The sequence below is a fragment of the Lepisosteus oculatus genome, unplaced genomic scaffold (genome assembly GCF_040954835.1).
Source record: "Lepisosteus oculatus isolate fLepOcu1 unplaced genomic scaffold, fLepOcu1.hap2 HAP2_SCAFFOLD_90, whole genome shotgun sequence".
In the NCBI taxonomy this organism is placed as follows: Eukaryota; Metazoa; Chordata; class Actinopteri; order Semionotiformes; family Lepisosteidae; genus Lepisosteus; species Lepisosteus oculatus.
Genome location: NW_027168428.1, coordinates 262,891 through 288,571, shown reverse-complemented (window position 1 = coordinate 288,571; position 25,681 = coordinate 262,891). Strand labels below are relative to the sequence as shown.

The 25,681-nt window shown below is 45.0% G+C and overlaps 10 non-coding genes across 10 annotated transcripts; 5 read left to right on the top strand and 5 right to left on the bottom strand.

Moving 5' to 3' along the window:
- Positions 1–1,478: 1,478 nt before the first annotated feature.
- trnas-uga (transfer RNA serine (anticodon UGA)) lies at positions 1,479–1,560 on the bottom strand. Its single transcript has one exon. It is a non-coding gene; the product is annotated as a tRNA-Ser (tRNA).
- A 4,836-nt stretch (positions 1,561–6,396) lies between these two features.
- On the bottom strand, positions 6,397–6,538 carry LOC138236486 (U4 spliceosomal RNA). The gene has a single exon (XR_011188660.1). It is a non-coding gene; the product is annotated as a U4 spliceosomal RNA (small nuclear RNA).
- A 1,170-nt stretch (positions 6,539–7,708) lies between these two features.
- Positions 7,709–7,850, bottom strand: LOC138236476 (U4 spliceosomal RNA). The gene has a single exon (XR_011188651.1). It is a non-coding gene; the product is annotated as a U4 spliceosomal RNA (small nuclear RNA).
- A 227-nt stretch (positions 7,851–8,077) lies between these two features.
- Positions 8,078–8,194, bottom strand: LOC138236502 (U5 spliceosomal RNA). Its single transcript, XR_011188675.1, has one exon. It is a non-coding gene; the product is annotated as a U5 spliceosomal RNA (small nuclear RNA).
- Positions 8,195–9,140: 946 nt separating this feature from the next.
- On the top strand, positions 9,141–9,214 carry trnan-guu (transfer RNA asparagine (anticodon GUU)). The gene has a single exon. It is a non-coding gene; the product is annotated as a tRNA-Asn (tRNA).
- A 1,536-nt stretch (positions 9,215–10,750) lies between these two features.
- On the top strand, positions 10,751–10,832 carry trnas-uga (transfer RNA serine (anticodon UGA)). Its single transcript has one exon. It is a non-coding gene; the product is annotated as a tRNA-Ser (tRNA).
- Positions 10,833–13,651: 2,819 nt separating this feature from the next.
- trnan-guu (transfer RNA asparagine (anticodon GUU)) lies at positions 13,652–13,725 on the top strand. Its single transcript has one exon. It is a non-coding gene; the product is annotated as a tRNA-Asn (tRNA).
- A 1,536-nt stretch (positions 13,726–15,261) lies between these two features.
- trnas-uga (transfer RNA serine (anticodon UGA)) lies at positions 15,262–15,343 on the top strand. The gene has a single exon. It is a non-coding gene; the product is annotated as a tRNA-Ser (tRNA).
- Positions 15,344–18,162: 2,819 nt separating this feature from the next.
- Positions 18,163–18,236, top strand: trnan-guu (transfer RNA asparagine (anticodon GUU)). Its single transcript has one exon. It is a non-coding gene; the product is annotated as a tRNA-Asn (tRNA).
- Positions 18,237–21,886: 3,650 nt separating this feature from the next.
- trnar-ccu (transfer RNA arginine (anticodon CCU)) lies at positions 21,887–21,959 on the bottom strand. The gene has a single exon. It is a non-coding gene; the product is annotated as a tRNA-Arg (tRNA).
- Positions 21,960–25,681: the final 3,722 nt, after the last annotated feature.

The window sequence follows — 25,681 nt, the reverse complement described above, 5'->3', positions numbered from 1 at the left end:
GTCGGCAGGATTGGAACCTGTGCGGGGAGACCCCAATGGATTTCTAGTCCATTGCCTTAACCACTCAGCCACGACTACAGCAAGCCCCACTGCCGCTGCGTTCTTGCTACAATCTTACCTGGATCGCGAGGCGCCGGCGGAAGCCTATTTCAAAGTCGTTCTCCGTTTCAAAAAAACATTTCCAAAATACAAGCCTTGCAGACAGACACGCCTCAGAGGACTTAAGGGTGGCTTCATGTCGGAATGATAAAGTCTCCCCGTCCGGACATGAAAATGCCACTTTGTTACACACAAAAAAAGAATCAACAACAGAGAAATGCCCACAAGCATTTGAAAAGCCGCACCACGTCGCACTTGAAATAGCTCTTACATTAGTGGTAGACACAGGAATCGCCTTTTTATTTACGCTCTTACCAACGCGATGGAAAGCAAAACAAAGCAAAGCAGAGCAAAACAAAACGAACAAACGAAAACCCTCACGTCCTGCACTTGCATATAACCCCGTTACGTGCCCAAGCGGTATTGTACGTCATCCTAGCACTGCACCCCGGGTCGTACGGTATATGGGAACGAGCACACGCCACGAATCGTCTCGAATCACTCCCTACAGCTGTAAGGCGCCTTGAAGCGTGCACCCCCAACATTCTTCTTTGCGCATCTGTGAAAGGTAAACTCTTGAGCAAACTCTGAACCAGCTCTAAGGAAACTAATCCGATTAGACGTTACTTTGACTCATCTTCTTACGCTCAGTGCCGGATTGCTCAAACTCCAGCTAGGGTTAGGGTTAGCATTCCCACGCTACTTAGACACTTTGTTTACGCTCAGTGCTGGATTTTGGGAACTTCAGGACGAGTGGGAATTTTCTCCTATCTGTCCATTCTGTTTTGTTTTGGAGACTCTTGGCTGCCTATGTTGTTCAGTGCACCGTGAAGGAAACATTTTCCAAAACTGTGTCAGCTCAAAAGTTGTAAGAAAACCTCTCCAGGTGCTTTAACTCTCTTCATTTTTGTCATTTAATGTGACACTCGATGTATAACTGGAGCCTCACATATGCAAATGGTGAGGCTCCAGTTCGACACCCAGTTCCACACCACTTTACAGTATATGACAAAAGCATGGCAGACTGTGCCGGACCAGCTGGTAACTTCCGCTTATTTTGACCATATTAAACATTGGAAATCTTCCCACTTGCATTTGTGACACTTGATTTTGGCTCCACCTAAGACACTCTTAAATCTTCAAACACTTTTCTCTTCTCCCGCAACACACTTGTCTGTCGGCACTATGTGGCAGCGTTGCATGACAACCCATCTCACCACGGAAAGAAACCTAACAGCTTTGGTAAGAGAGTAGAATTACCTGAAGAACTGCTTTCCATGGAAGCAGGACCAAGCGATGTAGCATTTTTATAGTACCAGGAAAGGAGAAGCGGCACTTCGCCTTTGCCGCACAGGCACAAGGTGACGTGCGGCAGACGCCGTAGTCGGCAGGATTCGAACCTGAGCGGGGAGTCCCCAATGGATTTCAAATCCATCGCCTTAACTACTCGGCCACGACTACAGCGAGCTCGCCGCCGCCGCATTCCTCCTATAATCTAACACGGAGTGCGAGGTGGCTGCGGAAACCTTTTTAAAGTCGCTCTCTGTTAAAAAAAAAACCTTTCACAAGATACATGCCGGCAGACAGACACGCCTCAGAGGGTTTAAGGCTGGCTTCACGTTCAAATGATAAAGTCTCCCCGTCCGGATGTCAAAATGCAACTTTGGCAGACAGAAAAAACATCAACAAACCACAAATGTGGACAAGGATTTTACAAGCTGCACCACACTGCACTTTCAAAAGCATTTACATTCGTGTTAGACGCAGGAATTGTCTTTGTTTTGCGCGCTTACGAACGCCATAGAAAACGAAACAAAACAAAAGCCCTCAGCTCCTGTACTTGATTATAACGCCGTTACGTGTCGAAGCAGGAATTTACGTCATCTTACCACTGCAACATGGGGAATAGAGGGAAATGAACACACGCTACGAATCGTCTCAATCACTCCCTAGAGTCGTAAGGCACATTGAAGGGTGCACCCCCATCATTAATCGTTGGGCCTCTGTAAAAGGAAAGCTGTTGAGCAGTCTTTGAAACAGCTCGGATGAAACACTTGATTGCTTCCATGTGCATCTGGAGCCCACTTCTTATTTTCACTTCACGCCGCCCAAAGCATTTCTAAAACAGGAGATTCGCGTTTGGGAATGCGCCCTGCCCTACAAATAAAACAGGTCTACGGGTCTGAAACCTGCTCCACGGAAAACAGTTCTGTTGCGCTTTTGATCAAAGGGAGATTCTCTGTTCTTACTTTTTGATTACATAACACCCAAAGGGGCTTCTTTGGAGCTGGATTCCAACCAGCATCCTAAAGTTTCTTGGCGGTATCCTTTACAGTCCTCTGTTCGGTCGACAAGGAACAGAAGGGGGCAGCTTTCCTCACACATACAGTGCAATGTACTGTAGTGTTCCCCTTCATTGAATTCGCAGTTCTGCATCAGACCTCTAACTCGTTTCCTTAGCTTGGATTTAAGCCACGAAGCAGGCTTCTACTGTATAAACGTCTAGAGGAATCACAAACTATTTGAGAGGCCATCATCCCAGGGGGAACTGACAAAGTCTATCCCTAAACACCTAGCGCAGTCTCTCGAGAGACTGTCAAAAATCGCTTTCTCCGTTTGTGCTGCAAGTAAGTGAAAACGCGGTCTCAACCCAGAGCCACTTGGCAGCAGTGGCACGTAAATACTGTTACTGCCACTGCTCGATACCGACGTTAGCCTACTATACCATGTTCAGCCACCGCTAGAAAATGTAAGGCTCTAGTACTGGAGCAAACAAAAGGAGGGCCAACGTCGAACGGGCACACATGTCAGACATGGAAACCGACAAGAGTGGGATTTGAACTCATACATGCAGAGCACAATGGATTAACAAGCCATCGCCTTAACCACTCAGCCACCTCGTGAACAGAACTGGGCTGTCCAGAAATGGGTTGGCGCGCTCCAGATGATCTTTTTCTTTTTTTTCCCTCGTACTCGAGGGTCCTTTTCCTGTTCCACATGCGATTTCAACATTTTCCTTGGGAGATGTCAAGCCAGCAAGCCACTGCTGTGGTTCAGTGGCCAGTGTGGAGTTCAGTGGCCCTGTTGTACACAGAAAGCACATTGAGCTCCTTGGACATGAAAAGTTCCAGATAAAAGCCATTTGTCATCCTTTCTCTTGGTGTCGATGTTGCTATTGTATGTAAAGGTGGCAACTTGCTCAGCGAGCAGGCGGAGCACACACCGAATGCAGATGTGTCTGAGTGGCGTGTCCAAGTGGCTGCAAAAGGACAATACTCCCGGGGTGCCGTGGCTTAGTTGGTTAAAGCGCTTGTCTCTTAAACAGGAGATCCTGGGTCCGAATCCCAGTGGTGCATTCTTTGTTCTGTCTTCTCGAACAGAACTGGTCCTTACAGACAACCGCCTACGGCTAGACTTAATTAAATGCAAGTATTCATTTCCTGTCTTGAATGACTTGTTTTTCTTAAAATGGATGCAACTTGCAAAACATGAAATACAAACCTCGCTAATCAGCGCTCGCGGCTGGCAAAAAAAAAAGAAGTCAGCAATGTTTTTTTCTTTAACCTTAAGCCTGCTAATGGAGAAGAAACTAGTCGCCACATCACATACATCCGTTTCAACGATAAGAAGGTAACAACTATCCTCACTCCAGAGTAAATCTCACGTTGAGGGCATATTTTTTTCCACTTTACCATGAGTCGGGCTCAGCTGCAGAGAGGCGAGAGCAGAGCAATGAGGTCAGGGGGACAGGGGAGTCACACGCTGGCGGTTTGAACACGCGGAAGATCACTGAGGGATCCACAGTATGTGGACCCTCCGTGCGCCATCATTCCACACTCCAGACTCTGAATCCTGCCATCCGAGTTAAGATCTCGGCGGAACCTGAGGCGCAGTTCTTTCTTAAAACGTAATCTGGTGAGCATTTCTAGAATCGTACTTGTATAGATGCAGCCTTTAATGTGTTGCTAGGTTAAAATTTATGACTTCTTGAACTTCAGTAGGCAACTGCCCTCTTGATTTCGGATTTAATTTCTTTATTACAGGGGCGGTTTTATGATGACAGAGTCATGTTCAGGTACTTTGCTTGATGGAGGAAGCTCATTTCGGACTCTGTGATCTGATCACCTGGAAAGGTCTGCTGTACTACTACAAGAGAGAAGTAGAGTCTGGAGGAAGGGACAATTTTATGATGCTTTGGAAGGTAATGTTTTTTTTTTCTTTGAAATCGAAATGAATCAGAATATCAGTGCAAAAGACAAACTCTTGGTTTGGTTTAAAGAGATATGGTTTTAAAACAGACAAAATGTAGAAAACAGGTGTTTCTCACTTTTGGAAAAGAATGGACCGGGGATAATATTTTACTAGTTGCAGTGCTAAGCTCACTGGGTTACAGTCCTGCAGTGTCACACCAGGGCCAGTGGTGCAATGGATAATGTGTCTGACGATGGATTAGGAGTTTGGAGGTTCGACTCCTGCCTGGCGCTGGTTGTTTTTAAACACATCAGCCTACTCCCTAAGTAGCCTGTGCGACTTACTGCATTGTAATCGTACCCAGTAAGAGATTTCCTTCATGTAAATGAACTGCACCTGACAGCTTTAGAAAAACACCTGGGCTCAGTACGGTGCTGAGAGCTCAAGTTGTGTATAATGTAATAATTTAGGTAGAATAGATTCTAATAATATAATGATCCAGTGTGCTGCACTACTTCACTGTTTCACTGCTCTATGCCTTCTGGAAATAAATCCTCAGACTACTTACTGCCCTGGGCATGTACCAATAAATTACAGGAGCACATCTATATATCACTGCGTTGAAGCAGGAGACACAATCACTGCAAACACATCCTAAATACAGTGTTCCAGCACCTTTGACCTCATCCAGAACGTATCATTTCTTGAAAGGAATTGCTGTCCGAATGCACATCTGAATCCCAAACAGAATCTCTAGTAAAATCCGATCATTTGTGAAACAGGTAAATGTCTTAGGGGCCCATTCCTCATTCTCAAGACACATGTATGCAGTACGTACACCATGCATTGAGCAATAGGGATTAAAGACACCACAGGTAAGGTTAGAAGACATTCTGACTATATTCTAAAATATTGGACTCATATTCTTATGATGGCAGACATGAGTCTGTGTTTAAAACCGGGGTTAATGGACATTATATGACTGTCAATTCTGTTTTGTTTTGGAGACTCTTGGCTGCCTATGTGGTACAGTGCAGCGTGAAGAAAACATTTTCCAAAACTGTGTCAGCTCAAAAGTTGTAAGAAAACCTTTCCAGCTGCTTTAACTCTCTTCATTTTTGTCATTTAATTGTCTGTCGGCACTATGTGGCAGCGTTGCATGACAACCCATCTCACCACGGAAAGGAACCTAACAGCTTTTGTAAGAGAGGAGAAAACGACCTGGCCTGTATGGAGATCGAACCCACGACCTTGGCGGTATTAGCACCACGCTCTAACCAACTGAGCTAACCAGCCTCACGACAGCAATCCTCTCTGTGCTGCAAAAAATCGAACTCAGGGAATTTCTTTTGCCCTCCTTTGAATAGAAAGCCGTGTAATTCAGTGTACGGGCTTTCTCGTGCAGTTTCATGGTTCTTGTAACCCAAATCCTACACTGGCGTGAAGTGACCCCCCATTTCACAGCATTTTTCAGCTGATTTAAAATGTACCTAAAGGAGAAGCATTATTGAAGACCATCAATTACCAAGAGCTTTTGTCAAAGGTTTTGGTGGTCATTTTTAATGACCACAGAGCGCTGTGACCTCGGTTTTACATCTCATCCAAGAGACAGCGCCCTTTTACAACACAGCGTCTCCGTCACTATGCTGGGGCATTGGGACCCGCACAGACCTCAGGTTGAGCGCCCCCCAAACCGGCACCATTAACACCGCTTCCAGCTGGAAACTTTGTTTTTCCCTGTAGCTCACCCTCATCCGGGTACTGACCTGGCTAACAAATGCTTTGCTTCAGTGGGTTTTCAGTTGCGAGTTGCAAGGGGATGCAAGTGATGGAGCCGCTCGCTGCAAAAGCCACTGCTTTGGCTGGGAATCGAACCAGAGCCTCCCACGTGGGAAGTGAGAATTCTACCACTGAACCACCAATGCTCAGTACCCAGGCCTTCAAAAAAGACGCTTTTTTGGTGCTCTGTTAAAAAAGCGTCGATATTACCTCTTTCAAAAGGCTTCACTTTCCTAGTCACATTCCAAGGCTCATTGAACCCGGGCTGTTTCCTCCAGCGGTATAGTATTGCAGTTAGACAGCACGATGCCTGCAAGACTATGTCACGCTCTGACGAGACTGTCAAAAATTGCTTTCGCCGATTGTATTGCAAACCGGCGGAAGCGGGGTATTGGGAAAAGTTTTCAACTAGCAATAATCGCGCCTCGGCTAAACCTCACAGGCTACGATACTGCCAATGCGCAAATCTGACGGTTGCCAGGCAACCGCGGGGATCCTATGGAAATCGTTATCAATCGTCTCATGGCATGTCGTTGCTGTAACGCTTCATATTTGTCGTCTTCTTCTTCTAGCTTGAGGTTTTGAAGAATTTCATGACAGACAAGGGCTCCGTCGGGAACAAAGGGCGTTGTGAGAAAACCGTTGCTTATTTTCAGCAGCAGAAATACAACCCTTTAAATACAAGATGACAGAACAATGACGAAGGGCATGCCGGGAGGAACTCATGCACTACAGAGGAAAGGGGGCGGGCACGTACAGTTCACATTCAAGCCACAAGTACTCTTCTCGGATGTTGCACAAACAAATCCTAACGTCCTGAAAGCATTGCAGCATGTTTGTGTCCCACTTCCCGTGGCTGCAGGACGACTGACACGAACGGACAAACACAATCTGTGGCGTTTAGTGTGACATAGTCTTGCAGGCATCGTGCTGTCTCACTGCAATACTATACCAATGGAGGAAACAGCCCGGGTTCGATGAGCCTTGGAATGTGACTAGGAAAGTGAAGCCTTTTGAAAGAGGTAAAGCACTGCACAACGGAACTGAGGGAGAATCTTACAATGATTTCGAATGAATTCTGTATGCGTTAAAAGACAGCTATACACAGAAAACATGCAGGACACTGCTCATGATGTTTCCCGAGCCGAAACACAGTGCGTTTTTCCAAGCCATCTGACAAAGCCCGCCCACTGAAAACTGCAGCAGATGGTGTAAAGACGTTCAACTTTGTAACTACTGCACGCACAGGAAGCAGAATAAATTCCTCTTTTCAAACTGTCAAAGGTTTGCTTTGCGAACGCTGCAGGGCATCGCACAATCTCTTTTGAACGGGGACAAACGATTTCTTATGGGGCGCAGTAAGTACAGACGTTTAAAAAGCTCCACTCATGCCGACGATGCAGCATGAAGAAGCGCAACCTAACGTTTGACAGACAAAAGCCGGGCGCCGCTACGAGCAATATGAAATCAAACTGACAGCACACGGCGTTTCGTGCTGACTCAAAAGTGATCTCGACAGACGCTGTTCTCTGCATAACGCTGAAAGAGCTAAAGAGCGTTTCTGTTGAGACGTAACAAGCTTGTTTCTTTCTACCATGATGTTACCATGACAAAATCTGTCTTTAAACACCTTGCTCAGTCTCTGACGAGACTGTCAAAAATTGCTTTCGCCGATTGTATTGCAAACCGGCGGAAGCGGGGTATTGGGAAAAGTTTTCAACTAGCAATAATCGCGCCTCGGCTAAACCTCACAGGCTACGATACTGCCACTGCGCAAAGCTGACGGTTGCCAGGCAACCGCGGGGATCCTATGGAAATCGTTATCAATCGTCTCATGGCATGTCGTTGCTGTAACGCTTCATATTTCACAGCATATTCCCGCCCCCCAAAGAAAAGAGCGCCAATCAGAGAGGCGGAGACCGAGGACTCGCAGAGCAGACGGCCACAGTCGCCGTAATAAGAGCGATTGTGAGCGGTTTTAGTTTCTCTCTTTGACCAGCCCAGCTGCGCCCCACGCGAAGGCAGGGAAGCACAAAAATTGTATGGAACTCATTCATGTTCCTCTCCATGGAAATCTTTAGTAAAAGGCAAAAGATTTGTACGAGATGAAGAGAAACCAGAGTGCGTGGCTGGACAGCTGCAGGAGCCCAGGCCGCCTTCAAGGCCTCTGCCCTGCCGGTCGTGGTTGGCAATGCACCTGGCCTTACAAACGAGCCAGTGGGGCCCGTTCAGCTCTGGGCTCATCGCCTGCGGCTCTCGGCTTACCTGGCAGGGGAGATACCTTGATCAGCCTGTAGTTAGAGTAGTTGGATTGTTTTCTTGTTTTGTGGAAGCAGTGTTTGTTTTGCAGTTTGAGATGGCAACCTTTGGATCCCGCAAGAATGCTGTACGTTTTGAGCTTTTGGATGACCTCTTCATGGATCATATGCAGTTCAGCAGAAAAGTGTTACAGAAGGAACGTGGCTTTGAACCTCGGCACTTGGATTTCATCTTCGCTCTCCCAGGTCAGAAAGCATTTGAGGTTGTTTTTGCTACCTATTCTCTGTTTGAACAATGTGTGGATGTGTTTGAGGCAAAAAGAGGGAAAGTTCCTGCCCTTGAGAAGATCAACTTGCAGCCTCTGACACAGAGAGAGAGGAAAACGGTGCATGTTGTTATGTTCTCGGAACTGGCAAAGACGGAGGACATTCACACCTGGCTTAAGCAGTACTGCACCGTCCACCATGGAACTGAGGTTAGAGATGTTGACGGTATAAAAACAGGAGCAAGGAAATTCGAGGTTCGCTTGCTACCGGACAATGTAAATGGAGGCTTAAGGCACCTGCCCTCTACAATCCGGCTGGGCGCCTGCAATGGCTATGTTTTTTATGTGGGACAACCAAAGGTGTGTCGGCGCTGTGGTGTTGTGGGACACCTGGCATCGTCCATACATTTCAAAATCCATACAGCTTGTGAAAGATGAAATCCATTTCTTGGTTGTCAGTGGAAAAAGATTGCCGGCTGCAAGAAGCGCAAGTGATTGTTTTCTTTGACCATAAACCTGCAAATGTAGGGAGCACAAGCGGCCGTCAGTCTCTGTGGCGCAATCGGTTAGCGCGTTCGGCTGTTAACCGAAAGGTTGGTGGTTCAAGCCCACCCAGGGACGCATGTCTCAGTTTTTCCAATGTAAACATCATCACCGCTAAAGAAGATGGCGCAGAAGGCTCCACAGTCGAAACGTTGTGCTTCTTTTCTTCTCTTTTCAGCATGGAGTAAACCTTTGCTTGATCCTTTGCAGCCTACGCATGCTGACACAGCTACCTTTCTCTTAACGCGCCTCAATCATTATTCACCAAAACCATCAGCAGAATGTGTCGCCTTTGTGGTGATGTCACTCCTCTGCTTCACAAATGTCCTTAGTGACGGACCATTTCTTTCTGCCATTTTTCCGGAGCGGTTATTGATTGCTCCATCATTTCCCTCATACTTTCCATCCCTAGATTGAAAAAAAAAAAAACAGAAACAGGCTGACAGGACGACAATCAAATTGCAAAAACTCATCAAAGCACTCGATAGAGTATTTGAATCCACAAGTAGCTACGAGCAACTTTGTCCTGGCTTGCATGAAAGTCGGAAAATGTCAAAAAGAAAAAGATGGTGGCTTTTTCATATCTGTTCTTTTATTTTTAGTTCGTTGGCTCTTCTGTCCATTGTCCTCCTGCCTGGCTCTTGACCTGTGACTGTCTGAACGCACACATTAGACTTTCAGGCGGGGGATTTGTCCTGAGCCTCTGTGAAAGACCCACCCCCATAAATAACTGCTCTAGAAACACATGAATGCAAAACTAAACCACAGCTTAAAGAGGAGCTCCAACTCAGTGCCATACTAATGTAAACGAAGTAATACTAAGACATGTTCTTATGGATTTGTCTTACCTTGAGATATGTAATTGGATTTCAGGATTAACTTCCTCATTCAATGTACTGGTGATTCTTTGCCTGGTCAGTACCTGGGTGGGAGACCTCCAGCGAACAATTAAGCTTGCTGCTGGAAGTGGTGTTAAGAGACTCTTAGGATCTTCCAGAGGTGTCTGTCCAATAGCACTAGTTGCCTTAGAGCTGGCTCAAACATTGCTCAAGAGTCTACCTTTCACAGATGCGCAAAGATGAATGATGGGGGTGCACGCTTCAAGGAGCCTTCCAACTGTAGGGACCGATTAGAGACGATCCGTAGCATGTGTTCGTTTCCATATACGCCCCGTGTCTCAACGGTAGGACAGAGTCAAATACTGCCTCGACACGTAACAGCGTTATATTAAACCGCAGGACTTGAGGGCTGTTTTGTTTGAATGTTCAAGGCATTGGTAAGAGCGTAGGTCAAGGGCCATTGGTGCATCTCCTGTAACTGGAGTAAAAATGCTATTCAAAGTGCAGTGACTAAAATCGTCGTCCACATGTCTCCGTTGTTGATTGCTTTCTGTCTAAGAACGTTCTGTTTTCATGTCCGAACGGGGAGACTTTATCATTCCAACTTGAAGCCACCCTTAAGTCCTCTGAGGTGTGTGTGTGTGTGTGCTTGCACGTATGGCGTAAAAGGTTTCTTAAACGGAGAGCGAACTTGAAAAAAGTTGCCTCCACTGCCGCCGCCGCCTCGCACTCCCTGTTCGATTGTAGCAAGAAGGCAGCGGCCGCAGCACTCGCTGTAGTCGTGGCCGAGTGGTTAAGGTGACAGACTTGAAATCTGTTGGGGTCTCCCCGCGCAGGTTCAAATCCTGCCGACTACGGCGTCCTTTGCATTTGGTTGCGTGCGTGCGTGTAAAAGGACCAGCGCCGTTCCGTTTTCGCTGGGACCTTTAACACTCTAAATCGCCTGGACCCGCAGCCTGTGAAATCGATTCTTCAGCACCCACGATGGACGCTTTGCCGCTGGACACAGATAACGATGCTTTTCTGCAACGAGCTTTCCAGCTGAATTTTCTCAGCAGCTCCGTACTGAACCTGTTCTCCATTGCAACATAGCGGAGGCTCGTCACGTCTATAGCAAGGCTGTGTAGGACCGCATACGCCACAGTGACTTGTACACAGACCACATGAAAGGCAAGCAAAATACACTTTTAAAATTCCAAAGACTCACAAGGTCAGAGAAACAGCGATGACCTGAACAGATCTGTTACAGAAGTCTAGGTTGACCTTTTTAGAGCTGTAATTGCATTTTTGTTTAATAGAAGATCAAATCTACTCGCATGTACCAGCACATTACAGTTTATTGATGTTAATTCTGTTTAAGTAATAAGATTGCTAACGATGTTGGACTTTAGCCGGTGTTTTTTAGAACAAATTGCTTACACTTCTGTAAGGAATACCCAGTACGTGCCTTTGTCAGTCATTGCTCACCATACCTGTAACTTTCTTATCTAACTCACTTCCTCAAATGGTGAAGGTCCACAAACATAAATGAAAAAAAAACCCTTGTTGTAGATGAGGTGCACAAAAAAGCAGCCCCTGATAGTGTATAACACATTTATACTATTGCAGAGACACATGTAACATATATATACTGTATATATATATGAAACAGAAATAGAAACAGAAACAGGAATCGCTTACTCACCTGGAGAATCTCTGTAGGAATATCTAGCATTTATCAATGGAAATAAAAGCTGCTTTAATACAGTGCATGTTCAAACTCAAACCCTCAGCTGCTGTTCTTGTTTGTTTTGGGACAAATTGCAACTGAGCATCGCATGAGCCGTTACGTACCCTTATCTGTTAGGGAATTTCAAGGGAGGAGTTAGGTCAGAATGGGTAGGCTGCAAAACAACAAGTAAAGATTTATTCCAAGATGAAACGTTGTGGCGGTTTTCTTATCTTTTCAGCATGGACTAAACTTTTACGTGTTCCTTATATGCTATATATGTATATATTAGCACCAATGTCGTTCTTAAAAACTAACATGAAATTGTCAGGGACATTCAGCTATATACAAAGACGAGACAGACAAAGTAATAATTCTGTATTAACGTGGCCTACATATTGACGCAATGGTCGAACTAACTGACATGTTCTGATTCAGATCCCCTGCAGTTCATGCCAATTAGAACAATAGCAATGCTGAGTCCTCCCCACCCTACTGAGCACAAATTCAGCTGCTCTCCAGTTCTGTTCTGCATGTTTTTTCATTGCATTTGAGCTTGGAGCTGGAGATGATCTCCATACAGTTCTGTGTTCACCAGCCCGCACTTGCGTGCTAATTTACGGGTTGTGGCAAATGCTTTTCTATAGTTCATATACATGACGCCAACCTGTTACCGAGGAACCTGAGAGGTTTAAAAGCCTCACGAGCCAGGCAGGACTCGAACCTACAATCTTCTGATCCGAAGTGAGACGCATTATCCATTACGCCACTGGCCCATAGAACATGCACTTGCACTCCACCACAGAGAGCTCTACACTGCTACTAGTAGTACACTTCCCGAACTAAATTTTAACAGCAAGAAACTTGTGTTTCCTACTATTTTTATCAGGTTTAAAATATCATCTCCTTTAAACAGAAAAAGTGTTGATGTGTCGTGCTGAAATTCCGATTGATTTTGAATTCAAAGAAAAAGGTTTTCTTCCAAAACACCATGAAATTGTCACATCTTGCAGACAATAGGTGTATTCCATGTTGAAAAGAGAAGAAAGAAAACCATGGAGCCTTTTACAGGTGTGAGGCTTCTTCAGGTGTGAGAAGACCTCACAGTCGAAACGCTGTGTTTCCGTTCTTCTCTTTTCAGCATGCAATAAACCTAGTACTTGTTCCTTTTCAGCCGAGGCATGCTGACGTAGCTACCCAGCTGAACATCTTGCAGACTCTACAGTACTTCTCTCCTGTAGAAGTAAAGCAGGGCTTGCTGGGTGAGCTTTTGCTCCAGTAAATTAGGTCACGTGTCATGTTAAATCACTTCTTCTAAACACAACATTTGCTGGTGCTAGCTTTCCCCATGAAAAGAGACATTTCCCTTACAGTACATGACATATCGTTTTTATTCTATCAATAAGTATAGAAATTAAACAAAAGAAAAAATGGTGTCGCCAAAGAATGCACAGCTCTGTCGCCTTGGGGAGGTGTCAAGGGCATTGAGCTCCTTGGACATGAAAAGTGCCCGATAAATGCCATTTCTCATCATTTCTCTTGGCGTCAGTTCTGCTATTAAATGGGACGGAGGCAACGGGCTCAGAGAGCAGGTTAAGTGCACACCGAACGCAGATGTGTCCAAGTGTCTGTAAAAGCGCGGTGCTCTGCTGGCACTGTTCCCTAGTGGCTTAAAGTGCCCGCCTAGTAAGCAGGCGATCCTGGGTCTGAATACCAGCGGTGCCTCTCTCCGTGTCTTGTTGTGCCGAATGTATCATTTCAGACAAACATGTACAGCTTGGTTCAGTTTAATGCAAGAATTCATTTCCTTTCTGGAATAACTTGTTTTTGAAGAAATCCATACAGCTTGTGAAAGATGAAATCCATTTCTTGGTTGTCAGTGGAAAAAGATTGCCGGCTGCAAGAAGCGCAAGTGATTGTTTTCTTTGACCATAAACCTGCAAATGTAGGGAGCACAAGCGGCTGTCAGTCTCTGTGGCGCAATCGGTTAGCGCGTTCGGCTGTTAACCGAAAGGTTGGTGGTTCAAGCCCACCCAGGGACGCATGTCTCCGTTTTTCCAATGTAAACATCATCACCGCTAAAGAAGATGGTGCAGAAGGCTCCACAGTCGAAACGTTGTGCTTCTTTTCTTCTCTTTTCAGCATGGAGTAAACCTTTGCTTGATCCTTTGCAGCCTACGCATGCTGACACAGCTACCTTTCTCTTAACGCGCCTCAATCATTATTCACCAAAACCATCAGCAGAATGTGTCGCCTTTGTGGTGATGTCACTCCTCTGCTTCACAAATGTCCTTAGTGACGGACCATTTCTTTCTGCCATTTTTCCGGAGCGGTTATTGATTGCTCCATCATTTCCCTCATACTTTCCATCCCTAGATTGAAAAAAAAAAAAACAGAAACAGGCTGACAGGACGACAATCAAATTGCAAAAACTCATCAAAGCACTCGATAGAGTATTTGAATCCACAAGTAGCTACGAGCAACTTTGTCCTGGCTTGCATGAAAGTCGGAAAATGTCAAAAAGAAAAAGATGGTGGCTTTTTCATATCTGTTCTTTTATTTTTAGTTCGTTGGCTCTTCTGTCCATTGTCCTCCTGCCTGGCTCTTGACCTGTGACTGTCTGAACGCACACATTAGACTTTCAGGCGGGGGATTTGTCCTGAGCCTCTGTGAAAGACCCACCCCCATAAATAACTGCTCTAGAAACACATGAATGCAAAACTAAACCACAGCTTAAAGAGGAGCTCCAACTCAGTGCCATACTAATGTAAACGAAGTAATACTAAGACATGTTCTTATGGATTTGTCTTACCTTGAGATATGTAATTGGATTTCAGGATTAACTTCCTCATTCAATGTACTGGTGATTCTTTGCCTGGTCAGTACCTGGGTGGGAGACCTCCAGCGAACAATTAAGCTTGCTGCTGGAAGTGGTGTTAAGAGACTCTTAGGATCTTCCAGAGGTGTCTGTCCAATAGCACTAGTTGCCTTAGAGCTGGCTCAAACATTGCTCAAGAGTCTACCTTTCACAGATGCGCAAAGATGAATGATGGGGGTGCACGCTTCAAGGAGCCTTCCAACTGTAGGGACCGATTAGAGACGATCCGTAGCATGTGTTCGTTTCCATATACGCCCCGTGTCTCAACGGTAGGACAGAGTCAAATACTGCCTCGACACGTAACAGCGTTATATTAAACCGCAGGACTTGAGGGCTGTTTTGTTTGAATGTTCAAGGCATTGGTAAGAGCGTAGGTCAAGGGCCATTGGTGCATCTCCTGTAACTGGAGTAAAAATGCTATTCAAAGTGCAGTGACTAAAATCGTCGTCCACATGTCTCCGTTGTTGATTGCTTTCTGTCTAAGAACGTTCTGTTTTCATGTCCGAACGGGGAGACTTTATCATTCCAACTTGAAGCCACCCTTAAGTCCTCTGAGGTGTGTGTGTGTGTGTGCTTGCACGTATGGCGTAAAAGGTTTCTTAAACGGAGAGCGAACTTGAAAAAAGTTGCCTCCACTGCCGCCGCCGCCTCGCACTCCCTGTTCGATTGTAGCAAGAAGGCAGCGGCCGCAGCACTCGCTGTAGTCGTGGCCGAGTGGTTAAGGTGACAGACTTGAAATCTGTTGGGGTCTCCCCGCGCAGGTTCAAATCCTGCCGACTACGGCGTCCTTTGCATTTGGTTGCGTGCGTGCGTGTAAAAGGACCAGCGCCGTTCCGTTTTCGCTGGGACCTTTAACACTCTAAATCGCCTGGACCCGCAGCCTGTGAAATCGATTCTTCAGCACCCACGATGGACGCTTTGCCGCTGGACACAGATAACGATGCTTTTCTGCAACGAGCTTTCCAGCTGAATTTTCTCAGCAGCTCCGTACTGAACCTGTTCTCCATTGCAACATAGCGGAGGCTCGTCACGTCTATAGCAAGGCTGTGTAGGACCGCATACGCCACAGTGACTTGTACACAGACCACATGAAAGGCAAGCAAAATACACTTTTAAAATTCCAAAGACTCACAAGGTCAGAGAAACAGCGATGACCTGAACAGATCTGTTACAGAAGTCTAGGTTGACCTTTTTAGAGCTGTAATTGCATTTTTGTTTAATAGAAGATCAAATCTACTCGCATGTACCAGCACATTACAGTTTATTGATGTTAATTCTGTTTAAGTAATAAGATTGCTAACGATGTTGGACTTTAGCCGGTGTTTTTTAGAACAAATTGCTTACACTTCTGTAAGGAATACCCAGTACGTGCCTTTGTCAGTCATTGCTCACCATACCTGTAACTTTCTTATCTAACTCACTTCCTCAAATGGTGAAGGTCCACAAACATAAATGAAAAAAAAACCCTTGTTGTAGATGAGGTGCACAAAAAAGCAGCCCCTGATAGTGTATAACACATTTATACTATTGCAGAGACACATGTAACATATATATACTGTATATATATATGAAACAGAAATAGAAACAGAAACAGGAATCGCTTACTCACCTGGAGAATCTCTGTAGGAATATCTAGCATTTATCAATGGAAATAAAAGCTGCTTTAATACAGTGCATGTTCAAACTCAAACCCTCAGCTGCTGTTCTTGTTTGTTTTGGGACAAATTGCAACTGAGCATCGCATGAGCCGTTACGTACCCTTATCTGTTAGGGAATTTCAAGGGAGGAGTTAGGTCAGAATGGGTAGGCTGCAAAACAACAAGTAAAGATTTATTCCAAGATGAAACGTTGTGGCGGTTTTCTTATCTTTTCAGCATGGACTAAACTTTTACGTGTTCCTTATATGCTATATATGTATATATTAGCACCAATGTCGTTCTTAAAAACTAACATGAAATTGTCAGGGACATTCAGCTATATACAAAGACGAGACAGACAAAGTAATAATTCTGTATTAACGTGGCCTACATATTGACGCAATGGTCGAACTAACTGACATGTTCTGATTCAGATCCCCTGCAGTTCATGCCAATTAGAACAATAGCAATGCTGAGTCCTCCCCACCCTACTGAGCACAAATTCAGCTGCTCTCCAGTTCTGTTCTGCATGTTTTTTCATTGCATTTGAGCTTGGAGCTGGAGATGATCTCCATACAGTTCTGTGTTCACCAGCCCGCACTTGCGTGCTAATTTACGGGTTGTGGCAAATGCTTTTCTATAGTTCATATACATGACGCCAACCTGTTACCGAGGAACCTGAGAGGTTTAAAAGCCTCACGAGCCAGGCAGGACTCGAACCTACAATCTTCTGATCCGAAGTGAGACGCATTATCCATTACGCCACTGGCCCATAGAACATGCACTTGCACTCCACCACAGAGAGCTCTACACTGCTACTAGTAGTACACTTCCCGAACTAAATTTTAACAGCAAGAAACTTGTGTTTCCTACTATTTTTATCAGGTTTAAAATATCATCTCCTTTAAACAGAAAAAGTGTTGATGTGTCGTGCTGAAATTCCCATTGATTTTGAATTCAAAGAAAAAGGTTTTCTTCCAAAACACCATGAAATTGTCACATCTTGCAGACAATAGGTGTATTCCATGTTGAAAAGAGAAGAAAGAAAACCATGGAGCCTTTTACAGGTGTGAGGCTTCTTCAGGTGTGAGAAGACCTCACAGTCGAAACGCTGTGTTTCCGTTCTTCTCTTTTCAGCATGCAATAAACCTAGTACTTGTTCCTTTTCAGCCGAGGCATGCTGACGTAGCTACCCAGCTGAACATCTTGCAGACTCTACAGTACTTCTCTCCTGTAGAAGTAAAGCAGGGCTTGCTGGGTGAGCTTTTGCTCCAGTAAATTAGGTCACGTGTCATGTTAAATCACTTCTTCTAAACACAACATTTGCTGGTGCTAGCTTTCCCCATGAAAAGAGACATTTCCCTTACAGTACATGACATATCGTTTTTATTCTATCAATAAGTATAGAAATTAAACAAAAGAAAAAATGGTGTCGCCAAAGAATGCACAGCTCTGTCGCCTTGGGGAGGTGTCAAGGGCATTGAGCTCCTTGGACATGAAAAGTGCCCGATAAATGCCATTTCTCATCATTTCTCTTGGCGTCAGTTCTGCTATTAAATGGGACGGAGGCAACGGGCTCAGAGAGCAGGTTAAGTGCACACCGAACGCAGATGTGTCCAAGTGTCTGTAAAAGCGCGGTGCTCTGCTGGCACTGTTCCCTAGTGGCTTAAAGTGCCCGCCTAGTAAGCAGGCGATCCTGGGTCTGAATACCAGCGGTGCCTCTCTCCGTGTCTTGTTGTGCCGAATGTATCATTTCAGACAAACATGTACAGCTTGGTTCAGTTTAATGCAAGAATTCATTTCCTTTCTGGAATAACTTGTTTTTGAAGAAATCCATACAGCTTGTGAAAGATGAAATCCATTTCTTGGTTGTCAGTGGAAAAAGATTGCCGGCTGCAAGAAGCGCAAGTGATTGTTTTCTTTGACCATAAACCTGCAAATGTAGGGAGCACAAGCGGCTGTCAGTCTCTGTGGCGCAATCGGTTAGCGCGTTCGGCTGTTAACCGAAAGGTTGGTGGTTCAAGCCCACCCAGGGACGCATGTCTCCGTTTTTCCAATGTAAACATCATCACCGCTAAAGAAGATGGTGCAGAAGGCTCCACAGTCGAAACGTTGTGCTTCTTTTCTTCTCTTTTCAGCATGGAGTAAACCTTTGCTTGATCCTTTGCAGCCTACGCATGCTGACACAGCTACCTTTCTCTTAACGCGCCTCAATCATTATTCACCAAAACCATCAGCAGAATGTGTCGCCTTTGTGGTGGTGTCACTCCTCTGCTTCACAAATGTCCTTAGTGACGGACCATTTCTTTCTGCCATTTTTCCGGAGCGGTTATTGATTGCTCCATCATTTCCCTCATACTTTCCATCCCTAGATTGAAAAAAAAAAAAAAACAGAAACAGGCTGACAGGACGACAATCAAATTGCAAAAACTCATCAAAGCACTCGATAGAGTATTTGAATCCACAAGTAGCTACGAGCAACTTTGTCCTGGCTTGCATAGAAGTCGGAAAATGTCAAAAAGAAAAAGATGGTGGCTTTTTCATATCTGTTCTTTTATTTTTAGTTCGTTGGCTCTTCTGTCCATTGTCCTCCTGCCTGGCTCTTGACCTGTGACTGTCTGAACGCACACATTAGACTTTCAGGCGGGGGATTTGTCCTGAGCCTCTGTGAAAGACCCACCCACCCCCATAAATAACTGCTCTAGAAACACATGAATGCAAAACTAAACCACAGCTTAAAGAGGAGCTTGTCATGACCGCCAGGCAGTTAAGACCAACTCTTAAGCAATCTAAACAGCACCAGCAGCGGGTGATTATTAACAAACGCCGCCGCACGAGTTAACCCACCTGCACACACTCCACCGTGCGGTACGCAGTGCTATTTTTACCATCTTTACCTGCTTCCCGCTGGTATTGAGTCTACTCCTTGAGAGCTCTACCTGGCGTTTTTTCCATTACCTCGTTTATTCTGGATATTGGACTCCCCTTCTGCCTTTTCGACTTTGGACCTCGCCTCTCACCTCGGACTGTTTGCCACCAGTGTTCTCCCTGGATTACGACTTACCTTACGCCTCTTGACCACGAAACAAAGCAAAGCAGAGCAAAACAAAATGAACAAACGAAAACCCTCACGTCCCGCACTTGCATATAACGCCGTTACGTGCCCAAGCGGTATTGTACGTCATCCTAGCACTGCACCCCGGGGCGTACGGTATATGGGAACTAGCACACACCACGAATCGTCTCGAATCACTCCCTACAGCTGTAAGGCACCTTGAAGCATGCACCCCCAACATTCTTCTTTGCGCATTTGTGAAAGGTAAACTCTTGAGCAAACTCTGAACCAGCTCTAAGGAAACTAATCTGATTAGACGTTACTTTGACTCATCTTTTAAGGGACCCTTGTTAATTGGAGAAATCAATGATTTCGAATGAATTCTGTATGCGTTAAAAGACAGCTATACACAGAAAACATGCAGGACACTTCTCATGATGTTTCCCGAGCCAAAACACAGTGCGTTTTTCCAAGCCATCTGACAAAGCCCGCCCACTGAAAACTGCAGCAAATCGTGTAAAGACGTTCAACTTTGTAACTACTGCACGCACAGGAAGCAGAATAAATTCCTCTTTTCAAACTGTCAAAGGTTTGCTTTGCGAACACTGCAGGACATCGCACAATGTCTTTTGAACGGGGACAAACGATTTCTTATGGGGCACAGTAAGTACAGACGTTTAAAAAGCTCCACTCATGCCGACGATGCAGCATGAAGAAGCGCAACCTAACGTTTGCATTCCTAGCAAATTCCTTTTATTTTTTGATAAATAAAGACAGTCTTGTTTAACAAACAACACAAACAACATTTTACATTGTCAATTCAATTCAAATCAATGTATTTCTATATAGCGCCTTTCACAACAAGGTTGTCCCAAGGCACTTAACAATGCAAGTTGTTAAGAGCCTTGTGTCTAATATGCCGCCTAGGTAACGTGCTGTCTCTTTGAGGCAAATGTTTAAATCCTCTGAGTTAAGTGCTGAAGTTATAGTAGTCCTATCAGTATTGTTGCCTCCGATCAACAGATCCTCATTTTTCTCAGAGTTGAGTAACAAAAAGTTTTCACACATCCAAGTATTTCCTTCCTTAATGCATTTAACTAAACTGATAATAGAAGAGTTGTCGTTTGGTGTAAACAAAATGTTTATTTGAGTGTCATCAGCATATGAATGAAAGTTCATATTATTTTTTCATATTATCCTACCTAGCAGCAGCATGTAGAGAGAGAGAGCAATATTGGTCCCAGCACTGATCTTCTGGTACCCCAAATTGAACTGGTGACATTGATGAAGCAGTACAATTATTAGATATTTGAACATAATGAAAACGATGAGTTAAATGTGAAGTAAACCACTGAAGGACGGTTCCAGATAAGCCAACCTCAAACTCAAGCCTGTGTAACAAAACAGAGAGGTCAACCGTGTCAAAGGCAGCTCTAAGATCTAGAAGCACAAGCACTGTTGCATTCCCCGCATCAGTAGCTAAGAGAATATCATTTACGACTCTTGTTAATGCAGTTTCAGAAACCAGACTGAAATTTCTCAAGTATATTATTTGAATCCAGATACGATTGACGTTGGGCAACAACTATTCTCCCAAGACTTTTAGATTGAAATGGGACCTTTGAGACAGGCCTGTAGTTGTTAAGAACTTGTGGATCCAAATTTGACTTCTTAAGGAGCGGTCTAACAACCACTACCTTAAATTGATCAGGTACAACGCCTGACGCAAGCGATGCATTCATCATGCTAATTATAGGTCCTGCCAGTCCTTCGAGGGAATCTTTGACTAGCTGAGTGGGGATGGGATCTAGCGAACAGGTGGTTGACTTTGTCTTATGTCTGTGTTTATGAGTCCACCATAAGAAGAAATCTGAACAGGAGTGGTGATTATGCGAGGTCACCATGGAGGAAACCACTGCTCTCCCCCCCAAAAAAACCACCACTGCCCCTCTCAAGTTTGCTAAAGACCACATGGATGTTCCACAGCAACTCCTGGAACAATGTTCTGTGGACAGACGTGACAAAAGTTGAAAGTTAAAGGAGTACATCAACAACAGAGTGGCTGAAACAGAAGAAATTCCGTATTTTGGGATGGCCAAGTAAGAGTCCTGACCCCAATCCCATTGAAGTACTGTGGCGTGATCTGAAGCAGGCCATTCAGCGCAAGACATCCCAAAAATATACATGAACTGAAACAGTTTTTCATAGAGGAATAGGCCAAAATACCTCCTAACCGCTGCTCAGGTCTGACCAGCCGCTACAGAAAGTGGGGGTTGAGGTTTTTGTCATAAAGGAGGTTCCACTAGCTCCTTAATATAAGGGTTCACGTACTTTTTCCATCAATGACCTTGATTGTTTAAACCATTTGGTCAATAAAGAAACAGCAATGTCAAATGTTGGGCGTGTGTTGTTTGTTAAATCACACTCTCTTTATTAATTATTATGACTTAGATAAAGATAAGATCACATGTTAGGAGCCATTCATGCAGAAATCCACATCATTCCGAAGGGCTGTTTACAAAAGTTTTTCTCCCAACTGTATGTGAGAGAAAAGCAGAGACGCTCACTGAGTAAGGTGGGGTTGTAGCTTTGCAAATCACAAGGACATTTGTATGCTCAAAATGGGACAGGAGCACCCCAGACGGGACTCGAACCCACAATCCCTGGCTTAGGAGGCCAGTGCCTTATCCATTAGGCCACTGGGGCACACTGGGGAAAGTTAGGCAGCAGAAGGTTTACTGTGACCTGAGAAGGACCGGCATCCAATCACGGTGGTACACACACACACACGCTCTCACTCATCTGAGCTACACGGCTACCAAGATGATCTCAGGTGCGCCGAGCTGGTACGGAACATATTGAACTGATCGACGGCGAATTGTCTCTCAGACAGGCTTTTCACCTCTAAGCTCCCTGACTGACAGTGATCAGCTAGGTAGTGAAACAGTCAGCTGCTTCTAAGCCTTAAACAGCTGCATCGCGGCGCTTCCACAGAGAGATGATTTGAAAGCCAAACATCGCCCATTGGGAACACCTTACTATCACTAGTTTAAGAGACTCTTAAGGTCTTGAAGAGGTGCCTGTCTAATAGCATGCGCTTTGCAAGCTATAGGTGTTTAGGCTGAGGCAGAATGCCTGTTAACAAAATGTTTTTCTAAAGGGGCCTCGCACTCTTTTCCAAGCAATGGTCACCATCCCCACCGAGTGTCACAATGTGGTCATGTCCTAGGACATCACCTGTTAGTCTCCATTTGTCTGCCACCAACACTTTAGGTTACGGGGTCACAACCGCACCCCGGAGACCAGAGGAGCCGTTGGCGTTCTGGCGGCGCAGATTGGGCTGAAGGTGGGGCGCTTGAATCTCGCTGTTGGAGGCCGTCTGAAACTGACCCAAGCCTTTCCCTTGAATTAAATGTAAATAAGAAATGAACCCCAGATGCACATGGAATCAATCACGTGTTTCCTTTGAGCCGTTTCAGAGACTGCTCCAGAGTTTACCTTGCACAGATGCGCAAAGATTAATGATGGGGGTGCACGCTTCCAGGCGTCTTACAACTGTAGGGACTGATTAGAGACAATTCGTAGCTTGTGCTCATTTCCCTCTATTCCCCGTGTTGCAGTGGTAGGATGACGTAAATTCCTGCTTCGACACATAACGGGATTATAATCAAGTGCAGGAGCTGAGGGCTTTAGTTTTGTTTCGTTTTCCATGGCGTTCGTAAGCGCGCAAATCAAAGGCAAATTCCTGCGTCTAACACGAATGTAAATGCTTTTGAAAGTGCAGTGTGGTGCAGCTTGTAAAATCCTTGTCCACATTTGTGGTTTGTTGATGTTTGTTCTGTCTGCCAAAGTTGCATTTTGACATCCGGACGGGGGGACTTTAACATTTGAAGCCACCTCGCAGTCCGTGTTTGATTATAGGAGGAATGCGGCGGCGGCGGGCTCGCTTTTGTCGTGGTCGAGAGGTTAAGGCGATGGGCTCGAAATGCGTTGGCGACTCCCCGCGCAGGTTCGAAACCTGCCGACTCCGGCGTCTGCCGTACGTCGCCTTGTGTCTGCGCGGCAGAGGCGAAGTGCTGCTTCTCCTTTCCCGGTACTATAAAAACGCTAAATCGCTTGGACCCGCTGCCATGGAAAGCAAGACTTCAGATAACCACACATTTTGCGTTCGCACCTCTGGTGCTCTACTTATGCCTTTGAAAACCTAATGAATAAAGCTGAAAGAACCGACACGATATGTAGGTGCTCGTAAAGCACGCAGTAAAGAACTGTTAACAGCAAGGGTTTCAGTGGGTTAACTGAGGAGAAGGCGTGATCACTAATTGTTGACTTTTTATTTGGTGTTAGAAACACTCTTACTGTGCATGACGTGCAACAAATGTAGCCACAGAAATTGCATCACGCTTTCATGTATGCTATTGCAGACCCCAACGTTGCCTAGATAGAAAACCGAAATAGCCGTGGGTTTGCTTGCTGGTCTGAAGGATCTCTCTTCGAATCTCTATCATTTGTCAATGGAAGTAAAAGGCGTTGCAATCTCATACGTTCAGAATCAAACCCGCAGCTGTTGTTCGACTTTATTTCTTGACTAATTACAACTGAGTGTCGCATGAGCAGTTACGTAAACTTGTCTGGTATATTTGAACACAAATGCCGTTCTTCAATTAAAACTAACAGTACATTGTCAGGGACATTCAGTTCTATACAAACAAGAGACAGACAAGAGAATATTTCTACCTTTCATGTGGACTACGTGTTGACTTACTGATCGGAATAATTGAAAAGTTCGGGTCCATAGCGGATGCAGTGCGTGCTAATTAAAACAGCAACGCTAAGCTCTCAGCACCGTACTGAGCCCAGGTGTTTTTCTAAAGCTGTCAGGTGCAGTTCATTTACATGAAGGAAATCTCTTACTGGGTACAATTACAATGCAGTAAGTAGCACAGACTACTTAGGGAGCAGCCCGATGCGTTTAAAAATGACCCGAGCCAGGTAGGAGTCGAACCTACAATCTCCTGAGTCGTAATCAAACGCGTTATTCATTGCGCCACTGGCCTTGGTGTGACGCTGCTGGACTGTAACCCAGTGAGCTCAGCCCTGCAACTAGTAAAATATTACCCCCGGTCCATTCTTTTCCAAAAGTGAGAAACACCTGTTTTCTACATGTTGTCTGTTTTAAAACCATATCTCTTTAAACCAAACCAAGAGTTTGTCTTTTGCACTGATATTCTGATTCATTTCGATTTCAAAGAAAAAAAACATTACCTTCCAAAGCATCATAAAATTGTCCCTTCTTCCAGACTCTACTTCTCTCTTGTAGCAGTACAGCAGACCTTTCCAGGTGAGCAGATCATAGAGTCCGAAATGAGCTTCCTCCATCAAGCAAAGTACCTGAACATGACTCTATCTTCATAAAAGCGCCCCTGTAATAAAGAAATTAAATCCGAAATCAAGAGGGCAGTTGCCTACTGAAATACAAGAAGTCATCAATTTTAACCTAGCAACACATTAAAGGCTACATCTATACAAGTACGATTCTAAAAATGCTCACCAGATTACGTTTTAAGAAGGACCTGCGCCTCAGGTTCCGCCGAGATCTTAACTCGGATGGCAGGATTCAGAGTCCGGAGTGCGGACTGATGGCGCACGGAGGGTCCATGTACTGTGGATCTCTCAGTGATCTTCCGCGTATTCAAACCGCCAGCGTGTGATTCCCCTGTCCCCGTGACCTCATTGCTCTGCTCTCTCCTCTGTGCAGCCGAGCCCGACTCACGGTAAAGTGAAAAAAAATATGCCCTCAACGTGAGATTTAGTCTGGAGCGAGGATAGATGTTACCTTTTTATCATTGAACAGGATGTATGTGATGTGGCGACTAGGTTCAATTTTGTATCCTCTTTAAAAGATTAAGGACTGGGGTGAGCGTGATTTACCACCCTTTCAGCTAAGAACCCGACGTGCGCACCGTTTAAGCTGCATAAACTCGGTCGTTTAACTCTTCTCCATTAGTAGGGTTAAGGTTAAAGAAAAAAACATTGCTGACTTTTTTTTTGCCAGCCGCTAGCGCTGATTAGCAAGGTTTGTATTTCATGTTTTGCAAGTTGCATCCATTTTAAGAAAAACAAGTCCCGTTAAAGACAGGAAATGAATACTTGCATTTAATTAAGTCTAGCCGTAGGCGGTTGTCCATAATGACCAGTACTGTTCGAGAAGACAGAACAAAGAAGGCATCGCTGGGATTCAGACCCAGGATCTCCTGTTTACTAGACAGGCGCTTTAACCAACTAAGCCACGGCGCCCCGGGAGTGTTGCCCTTTTGCAGCCACTTGGACACACCTTTAGAAAAACATTTTGTTAACAGGCATTCTGCCTCAGCCTAAACACCTATAGCTTGCAAAGCGCATGCTATTAGACAGGCACCTCTGCAAGA